Source organism: Miniopterus schreibersii, assembly GCF_964146895.1.
Source record: "Miniopterus schreibersii genome assembly, chromosome: 4".
In the NCBI taxonomy this organism is placed as follows: Eukaryota; Metazoa; Chordata; class Mammalia; order Chiroptera; family Miniopteridae; genus Miniopterus; species Miniopterus schreibersii.
Window position 1 is genome coordinate 96,799,733 of NC_138105.1, and position 17,060 is coordinate 96,816,792.

Here is a 17,060-nt window from a genome sequence, read left to right on the forward strand (position 1 = left end):
CTATAAAATATACATATGAAGACTATGCACCTTCTGACCCACCAAATTCCACAAATGGAAATCTCAGTAACAGGCCTGACTGCCGGCTTCCCATAGAGACGGAGGAGGGCCTGACATTGCACAGGGCGCAGGAGCCTCCCGTTTAAACACCGCCGCTCCTTTCCCAGAGCCCCGCTCCCCACCGCAGCCCCGGCTCCCCGCTCCCAGCCCAGCCCGTGAACTCCTCCTGCTCTCCAAGCACCTGCGTCCTTTCCGTTTCCTTGCTCTTCTGGACATTTCCCGCTTGTCAAGACCAGAGCTATGGGACTAGCGTTTGGCAACACATCCTGCAGGCAGATAGTCCAACTGGGACACCGCTGTGTATTTTCTTTTTTTACATATTTAAAATTTTTTCAAGTACGGTTGACATACAATATCATATTAGTTTCTGGTATACAACCCAGTAAAATTAGACATTTAGGTAACTTTCAAAGTGATCACCCTGATAAATCTAGAACCCATCTGACACCACACATAGTTACTGCAGTGCTGTTGACCACATCCCCTATGCTGTGCTTTACATCCCCGTGACTGTCTGTAACTACCAATTGTAGTTCTCAATCCCTTCACCTTTTCACCCAGCCCCCACCCACGCTCCCGTCCGGCGGCCATCAGCCTGTTGTCTGTGTCTATGAGGCTGCTTTCGGCCTGCTTGTTCATTTGCTTTTTAGATTCCACATGTAAGTGAAGTGTTGGTATTTGTCTTTCTCGGACTTATTTCACTCAGCACAGTATCCTCCAGGTCCATCCCTATTGTTGCAGATGGTGAGATTTCATTCTTTTTTTTTTTTTATGGCTGAGACATATTCCACTGTATATAGGCGCCACTTCTTTATCTGTTCACCTATTGATGGACACTTAGGGTGCTTCCATATCTTGGCTATTGTAAATAATGCTGCAACGAACATAGGGGTGCGTAGGTCTTTTCTATTTGAAACTATGCCATTTCCCACTCTTTTGAACAATTCTCTTCTCTGGATGTATATTGACTTTACATTTAAAAAGTAATTAGAGCCCGGCTGGCGCCGCTCAGTGGTTGAGTGTCGTCGATCGGACCCATGAACCAGGAGGTTAGGGTTTGGGAGGTTCGGGTTCGATTCCCGGTCAGGGCGCATGCCCAGGCTGCGTGCATGTCGGGGGGTGCAGGAGGCAGCCGATCAATGACTCTCTCTCATCATTGATGTTTCTATCTTCCTCTCCCTTCCTCTCTCTGAAATCAATAAAAACATACTTTAAAAATAAAGTAAAAAAGAAAGTTCTTTAAAAAAATAGTAACTATACCCCCATTCAGGCCCGTCCTTGACATTGTAGCACCTGGAGAAAGGGAGCCGAGCCCTGCCCTTCCTCTCCCTGACCCAGCCCCTCCCTGGGCAGCTGTGGGGCGGCCCAGCCTGCATTTGCTCCACCCCAGCCCCACACCCCAAAGCAGACACTTCGTCCTTCCCAGGCCTATGTCCCCTTGTCAGGTGGGACCTGGAAAGAGGTCTGTGTAGGCTCTGGAAGTGGACTCGGGGACAGTGAGGCAGGGGACGCACGGTGCCGGGAGCCCACACGGGGGAGGGTTAACCCTGCGTCCAGCCGGCGGCAGGAGCACCGGCGTCTTCCCCCTCGGTCCTGGATGGCGGGGGTGTCTCACACCTAGCAGGCCGGTTATGATCTTTACGTGGCTCCCAAATCACTCGGTACCAGTACCGTTGGAGGAACCCAAACGACCCAGAAGGAAGCACCAGCGGGGGGCTCGGTGAGGCGAGAGCTGGGCCCCAGGCAGGCCGGCAGTGCATTGGGATTTTGTCACGGCTTAGCTGAGAGGCCTCGTGGGTAAGTCCCCTTAGCTTTATGAGCTTCAGTTTCCTTCTCTATCAAACAGGAATTGCAATAGCCACTTTCCAGGGTTACTGGAGTGACTGGCCAGGCGAATGAGGGGCACGGAGAATTGTAAAATGTAATTATTTCTATTTCTGAAATGTTCATCCATGCCAGGAATATTGCGACGGTCCTCCCGGGGTGGTGTCAGCGGGCTTATTTCCAGGGCCTACTCACTTCGTCCATCACCCCCTCTGTCATCTTCAGCCCTGGCTTCACCACCCTCCCATGAGCCGCCTCACGGCCCCCCCACCCCAGGGCGCAGCCTTAGCCTAAAGCGCCAGGGGACACACTTTCTCTGTTATCTCAGGCTGCGCTTTGACCTCCACCCTCCGCGGCCCATTGCAGGCCCTCTTGTCCCCCTGCAGAGGCGGCGAGAATGAGCTGGACCTGGTGCGTCACCCTCCCAGGCTCTTCCCCCGGTCACACTGATTAAGCTGAGGCTTTGGCACTTGGTGGGGGCATGGGGTGGGGAGTGCAGGTGGCACGGGGGAGATGAACTGTCCCAGGAGCCCGAGACTTGGGTTCAAATCCCGTGTCTGCACTTCCTAATTGTGTGGCCCCTGAAGAGTCATCGCACCCCCTGAGCCTCAGAGCCTCCCGCCCAGCGGTTCACCCACAGCATGCGAAGCAGGGGCGTGCCCAGTGGTGGCGATTAGGTGGGGACCAGGTCACGCAGAGCCTCGGGAAGCAGACTCGCGAGCAGTGTGAGGCAGAGAAGAAAACAGAAAACAGAAATCCTGACCACCCCCCCCCAATTTTTCAAACACCAATTTCAGCCAGAACCACCAATATCTAGCAAAACAGAAGGAAAGTCAATTTTTTGTTGAAAAATAAGAATAGCTGCTACTTTTCATTGTGTTCTTACTATGCCAGGCTTCGTCCTAGGCACCTTGCCCGGGCCAGGCAGCTCAGTCGGTGAGAGCATCATCCTGAGACACCAAGGTTGCAGGTTCGATCCCAGGTCAAGGCACATTAAGAGTCAACCAACAAATGCATAAATAAGTGGAACAACAAATTGATGTTTCTCTCTCCCTCTCTCTCTCTCAAATCAATTAAAAAATAAGTTTCTTTAAAGAAATAAAAAATAAATTTAAAAAAATCTTAAAACTCTTAAAAGCATTATTCAGCCAAAAAGAGAAGGAAATGCTGCCATTTGTGACAACATGGATGGATTTTTTAGGCATTATGCTAAGTAAAATGAGTCAGACAGAGAAAGGCAAACACTGCATGATCTCACTTATACGTGGAATCTAAAAAATACCAAACTCATCGAAACAGAGAGGAGAAAGGTGGCTGACAGGGTTTGGGGGGAGGGATGGGGAGCTGTTAGCCAAAAGGGACAAATTTCAGACAAAGGGGAATAAGTTCTGAGGATCTAATGTACATCATAAAGACTATATTTACAATATTGTGTTTTATACTTGAAATTTGCTAAGAGAAATAGGTTTTAAATGTTTTCACAGCCCTCCCCCCAAAAAGTAACTATGTGAGATCATGGCTGTGTTAACTAACCTTATTGTGGTAATTATTTCACAATATGTACATACTTTGAATCATGGCGTTGTACACAATGTCATGTGTCAATTATATTTCAACCAATCTGGGAAAAAACTCTAAGAAGAAAATACAGAATATCTATGATCTCAGATCGAGACAGATTTCTTAAGCAAAATACAGAAAGTACAACCACAAAGAAAATGATTGATAACATTTGACTAAGTTCAAACAATTTCTGTTCATCAAGAGAGATGAAATAACTAACCATAAATTTGAAGAAGATAGTTGTAATGTGTAATCAAGAACTGATTAGCATCCAGAATAAATAAAGAAGCCCCACGAATTCATAAAATCAAGGCAAACAGTTTAATAGGAAAATGGGCAGAAGACTTAGGGCAGATATTTTACATAAGAGGAAGCAAATATGAGTAAGAAACCTATGACAAGATGCTTAATCTCGTAATTACTAATGAAAGCACAAAATAAAACCACACTGAAATATCATTCACACCCACCAAACTGGTGAAAATGACACGTCTGGCAATAGTGTTACGACTGAATGATCATCTAGTCTTTTTTCCCCCCCATTGCTTTTCAGAGGGGGCGGGAACATCGACGTGAGAGAGACACAGGCCCTGGCCGGGGCGTGGAGCCTGCACCCGAGGTACGTGCCCTTTGGCTGGAATCGAACCTTGAACCCCTCAGTCCGCAGGCCGAGGCTCTAACCGCTCAGCAGAACTGGCCAGGGCGCGCTCATCTGCTCTTGAGGACAGTGTGCGCTGGCACCGCTACGGGGGAATGAGCACACACACGTGTCTTATGACCCGGCAATCCCGTCCTTAATTATATAACCGGAAACAGCTATGGCCTTTCTAGTACCTATATCCTAGGTTCTAGAAAGGCCATAGCTGTTTTGTTTGTTGAAAGTCCTGGAATAATTTCACACGCGCATTAGGATGCCTATTATTTAAAACAAACAAACAAACAAACACACCAGGAGACAGTAAATGTGGAGGAATTGGGACCCCTGGGCACTGCTGGTGGGAATATAAATGGTGCAGCCACTGTGGAAAACAATATGCTGGCTCCTAAGAAATAAAAACAGAATTACTGTGTGATCCAACAATTCCACTTCTAGGTATATACCCCAAAAATAACCGAAAGCAGGGGCTCGAGCGGATATTTGCACACCCATGTTCAGAGCAGCATATTCACAAGAGCCAGAAGGTGCAAACAACCCGTGTCCATCAACAGATGAATGGATGATGTCAGGGAGGAAAAATCTCCCCCTGTTCTTCAGGACTCTTCTGGCAGGCCTAATAATCCAATTGACATGAGACAGATTGACAGGAGAAAAACAAAGTGACATTTAATAACCGTGAAGGGGTTCAGGTCAGGCCTCCCCAACATGTGTGACTTTGGCACAAGGATTACTTTGAGCTGAAGGCAGTCGAGACCCTGAGGGCTCACGAGAAATTATCACCTCTCCCTGGAAGGATGTAACCGTGAGGCCTGGCCCATAATGAATTATCACCAGAGGAGGCTTTTTATGACCCATCTGCAGGGCGGGGCCAATTCTAATCACAGAACCTCTGCTATTCTCATGGCCCTGCAGTGACCTCCGCCCTCTGAGCCGAGGTGCCTGACCTCATTCTCAGCTCAGAATGCCGCGTGCACCCCGTTTCCCTGTCGGCCTCTGAATCTCTCCCGTATGTGGGGTTCCCATACAGACATACGCAATTATATTCGGTTATTTTCTCTCGTTAATTATTAGACCAGCCAAAAGAACCTAGAAGGGTAGGGGGAAGTTTCTTCCTCCCCCACACATGCATGCCTCCTGTATACTCGGGAGAGCCCCAGGAACCCTGAGTAACTCCCCCAAATGGTGGAAGCCATCACCTTAAATATTACCTGCAGCTAAAGACAAAAGATGTTGGGGCTGGGGCGTAGGTTATGGGAGGTGACAAGTAAGAGCACAGCAAATAAGAGTAAGGTTGTTCTGCAGATTTAGGCTCATGCCTTCTCCATCGATTAGTTTCTAGAGTTGTAGATACCCCCCTCCTGTTTCTGGTACAGTGAGGGAAACCCCCTTACAGATGGATATTTCCCTTACAAAGTAAATGTCCTTTACAAAGGGAAATTTCTAACTTGGTTTTCAGAGCTTCTCTCATGTCTCCTGCTTCTTAAAATCATCTAGCCTCGAACAATCAATATCCCAAAGAGGCATATTTTGGGGTGGCAAACTCTGCTCCCCTTCAATAAACAAAATGTAGTAGATATACATACAATGGACTATTATTCAGCCTTAAAAAAATATGAGACAGATTGGCAGGAGAAAAACAAAGTGACATTTAATAACCGTTAAGGGGTTCAGGTCAGGCCTCCCCAACATGTGCCACTTTGGCATGTGAATTGTTTTGATCTGAAGGCAGTCGAGACCCTGAGGGCTCAGGAGAAATTTTTACCTCTCCCTGGAAGGATTTACAATGAGCTATTATTTAGCCTTAAAAAGACTACAACGTGGATGAACTTTGAGGACACTATGCTAAGTGAAATAAGCCAATCACAAAAAGATAAATACTGGCCCTGGCCAGGTAGCTCAGTTGGTTAGAGCATCATCCCAATATGGCAAGATTGCGGGGCTCGATCCCCAATTAGGGCACATACAGGAATCAACCAATGAATGCATAAAAAAGTGGAACAACAAATCGATGGTTCTCTCTCTCCCTTTCTCTCTCTCTCTCTAAAATCAGTCAATAAAATATTTGTAAAAAAGAGAAATACTGTATGGTTCCACTTATATGAAGGACCTAGGATGATCAAATTCATAGAGACAGAAAGTAGAGTGCTGGCTCTCGGGCGGGGGCAGAAAAAAAGAGGGAGTTCTTGCTTCACTGGTAGAGTCTCAGTTGGGGAAGATCCAAAGAAGTTCTGGAGATGATGGTGGTGATGGCTGCAACAACAATGTAAATGAACTGTGTGCTTAAAAATGCTTAAAATGGTAAATTTTATGTTTATGCATTTTTATCACAGTAAAATATATCTTTAATAACCTCATTTAATAAAATGTTTTAAAGATGAAAAACATCCTGGAGGCCATCCACAGGCCCATGAGAGAAGAATGGGTGGATACATCGGAGGAGAGCACGCCCACACCTGGACTGCTGCAGAGCGGTGAAAATGAATGGCCGGTGCCTGCACACGCCAACGCAGACGGGGCTCACGGACACGGTAGACGGAAGGGCAAGGTCCAAAGTAATGCATTCCAATTATAGGAAGGCCAAAAACATCACGTTGTTTTGGGGTAATACACATACACACCACACACACACACACACACACATAGTAAAACTATTAAGCGCAAGAGGAACGACTCACACAAAATTCAAGATCATGGCTACCTCTGGGTAGGTTGGGAGGGAAGGACGGTGGGAGCTTCTAAAGTATTGGTGATGGTCTGTTTTCTTAAGCTAGGTGATGGATACATGGGTTTTCACTCTATAATTCTTTAAATTATACATACATGTTATATACACTTTGTGGTATATACATCACATACTTTTTTAAAAGCTATGTAGAAAAAAGGGTGGAAGAACTGTAAATGAGATGGGGTCTCAGTAGTGGAGTTTTTTCGATTTTTTCTGTTTTAAAATAGCCTTTTGTAATTTAATAGTAAAAAGGAGCATTACATTAGATTAAGAAAAAAAGAAATGAAGAGAGATTTTCCCTGAAATTTGTTCAGAGAAAAGGGAAGTGAGAGGAAAGGGTGAAAGCTTTGGGCTTCCCCTCATTCCAGTAATAACACTGGAATTTTGAGACAAAATGCTAATTAAGAGATAGACTCTTAACTGCCATCTTGAAGAGGGGACCAGTTCCTCCAAAGTGTCATCTCCTAGACCCTCTGCTCAGGAAATCCCTGCCGGTGTCCAGAGTGGGCAGAGGGCTTTGATTCGATTCTCTCTCTTTTTTTATTGATTCTCTTTCGAGACAAGGGACGTAACCAAGCGGATGAAGCCGCGGGGCTCAACCAGGCCTTGGTGGGACTGATTTCAGATGAGATCCTCAGCTCGCACCGTTCACCCGCCTTAAAGACCAGGTGAGAGAGAAGCAGCAGAAGGACATGGTGGAGCGGGGGGCTGGTTGAACTCGGAGATGTTTGCGTTGTGATGGCCCAGCAGCCCAGCACACTTGGGTAGTGTGGTTGCTGCCTGGGTCGCTTTACGCCCGAGGTCTTGGGCTTCTCTCTCCAGCGCTATCATGGTGTGGACCTCATGCCTCCCCAGTCATCACGGCGATGCCCCGCTCGAGAAGAACTCTCTGGAAGAAGCATTCTTTGTGTTCACACGCGTGCGCGCAGGGTTTGTCTGGGGCCTGGAGACACGGCCTCACTTCAGGGAGCTCGCCCTCAAGAGCAGGAGGCAGATATAATGGCAGCTGGGTGAGAGATGCTCCAGTGAGGCCTCGGCCTGGAGACAGGACAGCCAAAGGGGAGGGCCCGTGGGCCAAGTCCTCCGGGCTGAGCCGCGATGAATTAGGCAGAGTGAGGACCGGGAGCAGGGCCCCAGGGAGCAGGGCCCCAGGGAGCAGGGCCCCAGGGAGCAGGGCCCCAGGCAGGAGGCACCCCGGGGCCAGGGGGAGGAAGCCTGGAGCAGGAGGCAGCTGAGCAGCTTGGCTTTTCTGGAGTGTGACACTGGGATTCGTGATAAGAAACATACACTCTGTCTTCCTCTGGTTTCTGGCACAGAGCTTCTAACGCCCTCGGAATCTTCTAAGCGATGAGAGCACTGTCTTTAGCTGCACCCTAGTTTATGTCAATGAGATGACTTTTGGGAGGCCCCTAGGGTGGGGGCTGGTCGCCAGGGGAACCACTCAGGTGCCCGGAGGGTTGGAACTTAGCCCACCCCCACCTTCAGGGCGCGGAGGGGCTGGAGATTGCCTTCAATCAATCACCAGCGGCCAGTGATTTCATCAATCAGGCTGGTGCTGAAGCCTCCGTAAGAACTCAAAGGGACAGGGTTTGGAGAGCTTCAGGCTGGTGATCGCTGGAGATGCGGGATGGCGGCTGCCCACAGAGGGCCCGAAGCCCCGCGCTTCCCCGTACCTGTCCCTCCTACTCCTTCATCTGGTCCCTCAGCCTCTAGAACATCCTCTATGACAAACTGACAAACGTAAGTAAATGTCTTCCCGAGTTCTGAGGGCCGCTCTAGCAAATGACTGAACCCGAGGAGGGGTTCCCGGGAATTCCCCATTTAGAGCCAGCCACTCAGAACCGCAGGTGACAACCAGGACTTGAGAATGGCACTGGAAGTGGAGGGCAGGGACAGTCTTGCAGCCCTGAGCCCCTCACCTGTGGGATGTGGCGCACTCCCCAGGTAGAGACTCAGAATTGAGTTAATTGCCCAGAAAACACACACTGGATGGAGCTTTGACCATGAGCAGGGCCTGGCCAGGGGAGGCTGGAGAAGTTCTAGGGAGCCCTGTCTAGAAGATCTTTTCTTACGGGGTGGAGGGACTGAGACCTGGTCGCTTGGGTAAAGGGAGCCATGGGGGTATTTTAACAGGGAAGGGAGGTGGCCACTTTGTGCCCTGCATTATGATCGACCTGCCATTTAAATGGCGCGTTTGATGATATCATAAGCCAAAGGAAACACAGGGCACAAACCACAGGCAGATTAGGGTAAAGGGCAGAAACAATTCAGACTTGGAGAGAGGAATCCAAGTCTGCATCCTGCCCGCTGCTCAGCAGCGGTGGCCAGTTGGTGCCGAGTCCCCGACGTTCCTGGGCCTCCGTCTGCTCAGCTGCAGTGGAGCGTCCAAGGAAACCGCACACACAACCCTCGCACCCTCGCACAGGCCTGCGCTCACCTCCCAGAGACATTACTCACCCAGAAGTAAGTGGAAGAATAGTACATATGATACTATTCACCTCACAAGACAAATACAAACAAAACATGCATGAAACATGCAGACCAAAAGATGGGAATGAATCATGCGGGTTTGAAAATGGGACTGGCTTCTGGAGGAAAGGGAGTGGGAGCTAGAAACCAGAGTGGGATTTAGGCTAATCTGTAAAGTTTTCATTTTTTCATGCGGAAAATGTATTCCTAGACTACTTGTGTACTTCAAAACTGCTTTTAAAATAACCCGACAGCCCTGGCTGGTTTGGCTCAGTGGTTAGAGCTTCAGCCCGTGGACTGAAGGGTCCTGGGTTTGATTCCAGCCAAGGGCACGTACCTCGGTTGCGGGCTCGATCCCCTGCCCTGGTCAGGGCTCATGCAGGAGGCAACCGATCGCTGTGTCTCTTTCACATTGATGTTTCTCTCTCTCGCCCACTCTCTCTGAAAAGCAATGGAAAATATATCCTCAGGGGAGAATTAAAAAACAAAACAAAACACCCAGACAGAAGCCCTTGGCAGAGAGTGGGCGTTCATTGTTCTGTCCCTTGCACTCGGTAACACGGTGAGATTCAGGGTCTCTCCAGGTCCATTTCCTAATCTGCCCTAATTCAACCCCAGTCCAGGGCCAGAGTTATTTCTGGCCCATCGTAGTCACTCAATAAATATTTGTAGAAGGCCTTCTCTGACAGGGTTAGTGGGTCTCTGGGAAGTGGGTTAAAAGTCTTTGTTGGACCCCTGATCCCAAGGTCACCCCTCTAGTCTTCTGTTGGATCCTCAACTCCTCGGGAAGCACCCACTCTCCTTCCTCCCTCCTGCCTCAGGGCTCCTGGCTGGAAACGCAGAGAGGTGCCTGCCTCCACCATCTTTCCAAAGAAAGGCCAGGGTCATCCTGCCCACCAAAAAGCCCACCCAGTGAAGAAAACCTTCAGGCGGTCACCTTTGCTGGAGGTGGGGGCACAAGGGAGACTCTGGTCTCCATTGTGGGCCCTATTTCCAATCTGAAGATCTTTTTTAATGTTACACTTGAAATAACAGCTATTGCTTTAGTTGAATAATTAGTTCATGAAAACAAAAGAAAAATATAAGTTTCACGAAAGCTAATCCTGTTTTAATAACTAATTTAGGCCAGGTTAAAGCTCTTGCTGAACATATGATGTGGGGAGGGGCAGGGCAGAGGGAGCGTTGGTCTTGTGATGACTAAACACGAAGGGTGAGAGGGGCGACTCTTCTGGGGAGGAGGGTACTGATGTCTGTGTCCATGACACCTAAACGCTTCCTGGAATCGGTGAGGATCTTGAATTTAAGTCCCATAGGAGGCCATGTCTAGAGTCTGCTGAAAATGTTGTTTTGTAAAGGAGGGAAACAACAGTAAAAATGGAATGGAATGAACTCACAGAGCAAGGACAGCTTTCTGACAGATCTAAGTTACCAATATGGCCCCAGACCAGAGGGCGTGGGACATGAGATCCAGATAGAACCAGGTCCAAAGCCATGGGGCCTCAGATAAGACCACAGAATAAACACTTGACCCTTCCACCACCCTGTGAAGCGGGCACCGTCTCCATTTTGCAGAGGGGGAAACTGAGGCTACCTTGGGGAATGGGACAATCCCCAAGGTGACTCAGACAGGAATCCACTGAGCTTGGCTCAGGATCCTGATCTCTGACCCCGAGCTTTCTCTTACACCCTCGACCTCACCTTTGCTGCAGTTCTTAGGGTTACAGAGAGCCAGGTTTTCATTGGCCTTTCTTCATTTGCGGGCACCTAGGGCCATGTGGCTCTAGCCGGAGATACCTGGGATATATTGTTATTGGGTTTATCTGTATTTATCATTATTTCTGGGGTGCTAAGCACTTGTATGTGAAGGGAGTTGCTGTCCTGTTCACTGGTGTATCATCAACTTACAAATGAATGAATGAGTGAGTGAGTGAGCGAATGACCTCTCATCCCTGCAGGTGACCAAGTTCCAGAGGAGGAGGTTGTGGCTCAGGGAAGTGAAGGGACTTACCTCAGTGACACAGGGATCACACCCACAGTCGCCCAGGTCTCCCTTTTCTGTTTCCTCCTCAGAGTCAAGGTGGGTTTGACACCCAGCCAGTCACGCCCACTCTGAGGACGCGCAGCCCAGTCATCAGCCAGGAGGACAGAGCCACCTGCCACTGGATGTCAGTGCCGCCAACACACGGCATCACCCATGCCCCCGACACACACTCATGCTGAAGCCACAGGGAGACCTGACCGAGCTCCCCAGGTCCAGCCAAGGAGCGGAAGTGGAGCCTGAGCCGTGGGAAGGGGCAGCCGCAGAGCCCGTTCCGGAGGGACCGGGTGCAGGCCCTGCCCAACCCCGAGCCACACCAGGCAGCGGGGGGTGGGCCCAGGTGAGCCACCGTTGGAAAGAGACCAAGGTGAGCAGGTGGCACTGACTCACCCAGCCTGTGACGCTGGCTGCTCGACAGAAGTTGGCACTGTCTGGGTGAGAGGCTCCAAACTCATGAACTTCACAGCTCTTAGGAAGTCTGGACAAAATGCCAGATGCTAAGCAGGGCGGAGGTCCGCTCTCTGAGACCAAGGCCCCCTCCTGTGTGGACCAAACGCCCCCGCCTACGCATTAACCTTCGCTAGTGTTCTCCCAGAGCAGGAGGGTGTGGACAAGCTGCCATTTAATTGAGCATATACTGCGCGCCCAATTCCATGCTAAGCTCTGGACCTACATCAAGTCATTTAATATGATATAAGCATCACTAATCCCAGTTTAGTCGTGATCAAACCAAGGCATAGAGTGGTTCAGTAACTTGCGCAGGGTCACCCAACCAGGAGAATGGAAGAGCCAGGATCGAAACACGTCTCCACATGTTCACCCACCCAGGAGCTCTCTCAACCCTGTCCTATTGTGTTTTTAGGGGTTTTAAGTTTAGGGTAATTTCTTATGAAGCAATTGAGAACTAAGGCACCCAGCCTGCCCTTTCTCCCCCTGACTAATACCTACTTGCTTTTCAGGTCTCAGCTCACACTCTTCCTCCTCTGGGAAGCCTTCCCTGATTCCCTGTAGAAGATACCTGATGATTTAGCCTTTCAACATCCTCTCCATCTTTGGCAATGTCGCCCTGTCTTTTTTAGGAAACCACCCTCCTCCTGTCTAAATCCGTGTGTGTGTGTGTGTGTGTGTGTGTGTGTGTGTGTGTGTGTGGAATGGGGCTGATTCCACTCCAGGCTCTAGAAGGCGAGCCTAGGGTTACGGAGAGAGATTCCTGACACAGCTGTGGATGGGCCTGGATTCAACTGTGCCTGAAGCCCAAGTCGACTGCTGGACTTTCCTCTTTTTTTTTGCCTGAGACAGTGTGTGTTGATTTGAGATGATTTCTGTCACCTTCAGCTAAGAGAGTTCAGACCAACTTATCCCGTGGGTAGAATCGGGGTCCCCCTCCTGGCCCCCTAGCACCTCTGGGGCTACCCTTACCACTGCACCGACCACACAAAACCACACATGCCCCTGCCCCTGGTTTTTAATGGCACCACATTTTGCTTACCGCCTTCTGCTTCTTACAAACAGAAATGTGTCGTTTTATTTTTATATCCGGAGGACCTGTCATAGAGAGGTGTTCAGCGAATAACTGAATGAATGAATAAATGAGTGAATGAATGAAAATGTCTTCTGGTTGGTCATGAGACTTTAGTAGACAAGAAAGGAAACTTTTTTGGTCAGAGGCCTCCCTTCTGTGAGGCTCAAGTTACCCTCAAGACCTCTCTGAGCTAACAAAGAATTATTATTTCTTAATCTCTCTTCATCCAGGCCACAGTGGAACCAGCCACACCCATGGAACACAAACCCGTCTCCTATTACAGAAAAACAAATCTGACCTGGCCATTCCTCTGCTTAAAACAACTTTCAGTGACTTGTTTGCAGGATGGGGTAAAGGGAAGTGAGCATTTGTAGCCAGGGAACATTCTACACTATAGAACATTTAATTATTGATTGATTGATTGATTCAGCAAGCATTTAATTAGCACCTACTATGTGCTGGGCACTGTACATGTTAGTTCATCTTCACAGAAAGCTTTTAGGATCATGTATTTGTTTCTGTTGCTATGTAACAAATGACCCCAAATTTAGGGGCTTAAAACATTTGTTATCTCGCAGTATCCAGACGCGGCTCAGCCGGATGCCTTGGGGTCAAGGTTTCTCATGAGGCTACAGTCACCTCAAGGCTGAACTGGGCTGATGGATCCATTTCTAAGCTCATTCAAACAGCTGTTGTCAGGCCTCAGAAGATGCACTTGCAAGCTCGCTCACATGGACCTCTCGGGAGGGCTGCCTCACAACGCGGCCACAGGCTTGCCCAGGGTGATTGATTTGAGAGACAGAGAGAGTGTCCAAGACAGAGCCACAATCTTTTCATATGTAGTCTTTTTTTTTTAAAAAAAAAAGTCTTTATTGATTTCAGGGAGAGGAAGGGAGGGAGAGATAGAAACATCAATGATGAGACAGTCATTGACCGGCTGCCTCCTGCACGCCCCCAGCCGAGGATCAAGCCTGCAACCCGGGCATGTGCCCTGACCGGGAGTCAAACTGTAACCTCCTGGATCCTAGGTCAGTGCGCACCCACCCAGCCACGCCAGCTGGGCTCATGTGTAGTCTCAGGAGCCACATGCCATCGCTTCCGCCATCCTCTGTTCATTCGGAGTGAGTCAGTGAGGCCAACCTATACTCTCAGAAGGGGATGACACAAGGGTATGAATACCAAGAGAGGGTATTGGGGTGGCGATTTTAGAGGCTACCTGCCAGGTGAGATAATATTGTCCTTCCTTTCATACTCAGACACCCAGCTAGTTAAGCAATGTGTCCAGGTCACCCAGCTGGTTTTCTGCTTCACTAGACTGGCTGGGAGATGGAGGCTGTATAAACTACCTATTGCCCTATAACTGATTATTCACAATTTAGTGGCTTAAAATCCACATTTGTTATCTCACATCGTTTCTGAGGGTCAGGAATTCAGGAGCAGCATAGCTGGGGCAGTGCTTTGCCACACGGCCCCCTCTATAATGATGCTTGAGTATCTCTATGACCCAGAAGCTGGCTTCCTTCAGGACAAGTGAGTTGGGAGAGTTTAAGCAGAAGCCGTGAGGCCCTTTATGATTAGACCTCAGGAGTCATACACTGTCATTTCTGCAATGTCCTGTTGGTTCCCCAGGTCAGCCCTATGCATTGTGGAGGTGATCCCACACGGGCATGGAAATATCAGGAGGCTGGAGACCACAGGGTGCCACAAGATTAAGAATCCTTAATTATGCCCTAGCCAGTGTTTCTCAGTGGTTAGAGCACTGGCCCACAGACTGAAGGGTCCCAATTCCGGACAAGGGCATGTGCCTAAGTTGCAGGTTCGATCCCCTGCCCTGGTCAGGGCTTGTGCAGGAGGCAACCAATCGATGTGTCTCTCTCACATCGATGTTTCTCTCTTTCCCTTCCACTCTCTCTGAAAAGCAATGGAAAAAATATCCTCAGGTGAGAATTAAAAAAAAAAAAAAAAGAATCCTTAATTAAGTCACTTTCCTCGTCACAGAGATCCAGGGCTTTCTCACTTGCTCCTTAGTTCCATCTCCCGCTGTCTTTTGGGCAGACAGACGATCAGGACTTGCAGCCTGGTTGCATACAGACCTCAACAGTCCCCACAGAGATCCCCATCGATGTGCCCCGCTCCCCAGCCTCTCTGTCCCATTGGACGACCTGTCTCCCTGGGAAGCCTCCAGCCAGCCCTCCATACATAGTCATTACACCCCCTCCACATGCATGCTCTGCTCAGATGCTGGGATACGACAGTCAGCAAACAGACATCCATCCTCCCTGGAGAGCTTGCAGTCAAGGTGAGGAGGTAGACAATAGCCAATCACAATAATCTATCACAAACTACAAGTTCTCCCAAGGAAAACTGCAGGGTGCCATTTGAGCACATAATGGGGCACCTGGCCTATACCCCACATAGTATTTGAGCTGAGGCTGGGCAGGTGTTCTGGCACCTGGTTCAGGTGTAAGTGTCTGAAAATCCAAAATAACAGCAGCTCAAACAAGATAGGTGTTTATTTCTCTCTTGCTTAGTTGTCTGAGTATGAGTTTGAAGACAGGTACTGTGCCACTCAGTGACAGGGGCCCAGGCTCCTCTCTCTTGTTGCTCTCTCTGCACTGTGTGACCTTCACCACATGGTATAGGATGGTGGCATGCACTTTTGGGCATCCAGATGGACAAAGGGACACAGAGGGTAATATACTATCCCAGAAGCTGCCACAAGCCACTTCCCCTTACATATTGATGGCTAGAACTTAGTCACATGGCCACACATAGCTGCAAGGGAAGCTGGGAAATGAAACTTTCATCTTGAGCACTCATAGACCCAGCCAAAAATTGGGAGCTCCAAGATCATACAAAAATAGCAACTATAATCAACCACGTCTTTCACTTGCACTGCACAGGGCACGGACCAAAGCCCTAGAAGTACATCAACACATTTCACCCTCACAACAGATCTATGACAAAGGTACTAGTATTGCTCCCATTTTCCAGATGAAAGAGGGAAAGTAAGTTAGTTAGTGGATAAGCTGGACTGTGAACCCATGCAGTTTGGCTCCAGTCTGGGCTCTTCAGTTATGAAGAAAGGGAGAGTGGTTATTGGGAGGCATGTGCATTCTCTACCCATATAGCAGGGTGGAAGACAGAGAAGCTCCAGGCAAAAGGAACAGGAAATGCGAAAGCCCTCCCAACCCCACCCAGCAACCCCCACCTCCAGGAGCCAGGTCCTTTATCACAGTGCCTCTCAAACTTAAATGTGCCAATGAATCTCTTGGAGATGATGTGAAGTGCACACCTGATTCAATAGGTCTGAGCTGGGGCTGCGAATCTACCCCGTGATGTCCCAGCAGCTGGCCTGTGGACCACCAGCAGACTGTGGACCACGTTTTAAGGAGGGAGACTTGTGATCAAATGCCCACCACGGCAAGACTCACTCCTGTGAAGGGCCAGCAAACAGTCCTTTGGGCCCAGTGGCTGCTCAAAGCCCTTTCACCCTTTCTGTTGCCCTCAGGTTTCTAGTTGGGACTGAGATTTCTTCCTCACTCCCAAGAATACTTGCTCCCTTGTTGAATGAGTGAATGAATGAATGAATGAATGAATGAATGAATGAAAAAGAACGCCAGAGGTTCAGAGGGCAGGAGAGGCAACTGATCAGGCCAAGTGTATGCTCCAGGGGGAAGAGTTTGGTTCACAGCTCCACCTTACACCGGTCCGCCACCCCTAACCCCTCCACCCCCTGCTGAAACTGCATTCAGAATCCTCCCAGAGGAACTGGTACTACCCTTTCCCTCTATTTATAGACAAAGAAACCGCCTGCAGGCCCTTCTTTTAGAGCTTAACCTCCACCTTTCTCCCCTGGGATTTTTCAAGCCCCCACCACCGTGACCTTGGCCGCGGGGCCAACAACAAAAGCAGGGAAGTTCAAAATGAGCTTCCTCTCCTATCATCTCCTCTAGTCCAGGGAGATGCTGATGACCTGTGAAGTTCACAGAAGGAAACTGAGGCTCAGGGAGGTCTCCTGGGCCAAGTCGTACGCCTGGTCACAATCTGCCTCCGAGACAACCTGCACGTCCTGAATACGGTTGGAATGAAAGCAGAGACAGGTCAGGCCACCCACAGCAGCTTCAGGAACTGCACCCTTCCTAGGCGCAGGCACTCACTAAGCCATTCCCCAAGGTTCTCATTTGATCCCCAGGAAAAA

The 17,060-nt window shown here is 49.2% G+C and overlaps 1 long non-coding RNA gene across 1 annotated transcript; it reads left to right on the top strand.

Moving 5' to 3' along the window:
- The first annotated feature begins 8,156 nt into the window (after window positions 1-8,156).
- On the top strand, window positions 8,157-12,941 carry LOC308556400. The gene is made up of 3 exons (XR_013998700.1): window positions 8,157-8,570; window positions 11,370-11,704; window positions 12,297-12,941. It is a non-coding gene; the product is annotated as an uncharacterized lncRNA (long non-coding RNA).
- Window positions 12,942-17,060: the final 4,119 nt, after the last annotated feature.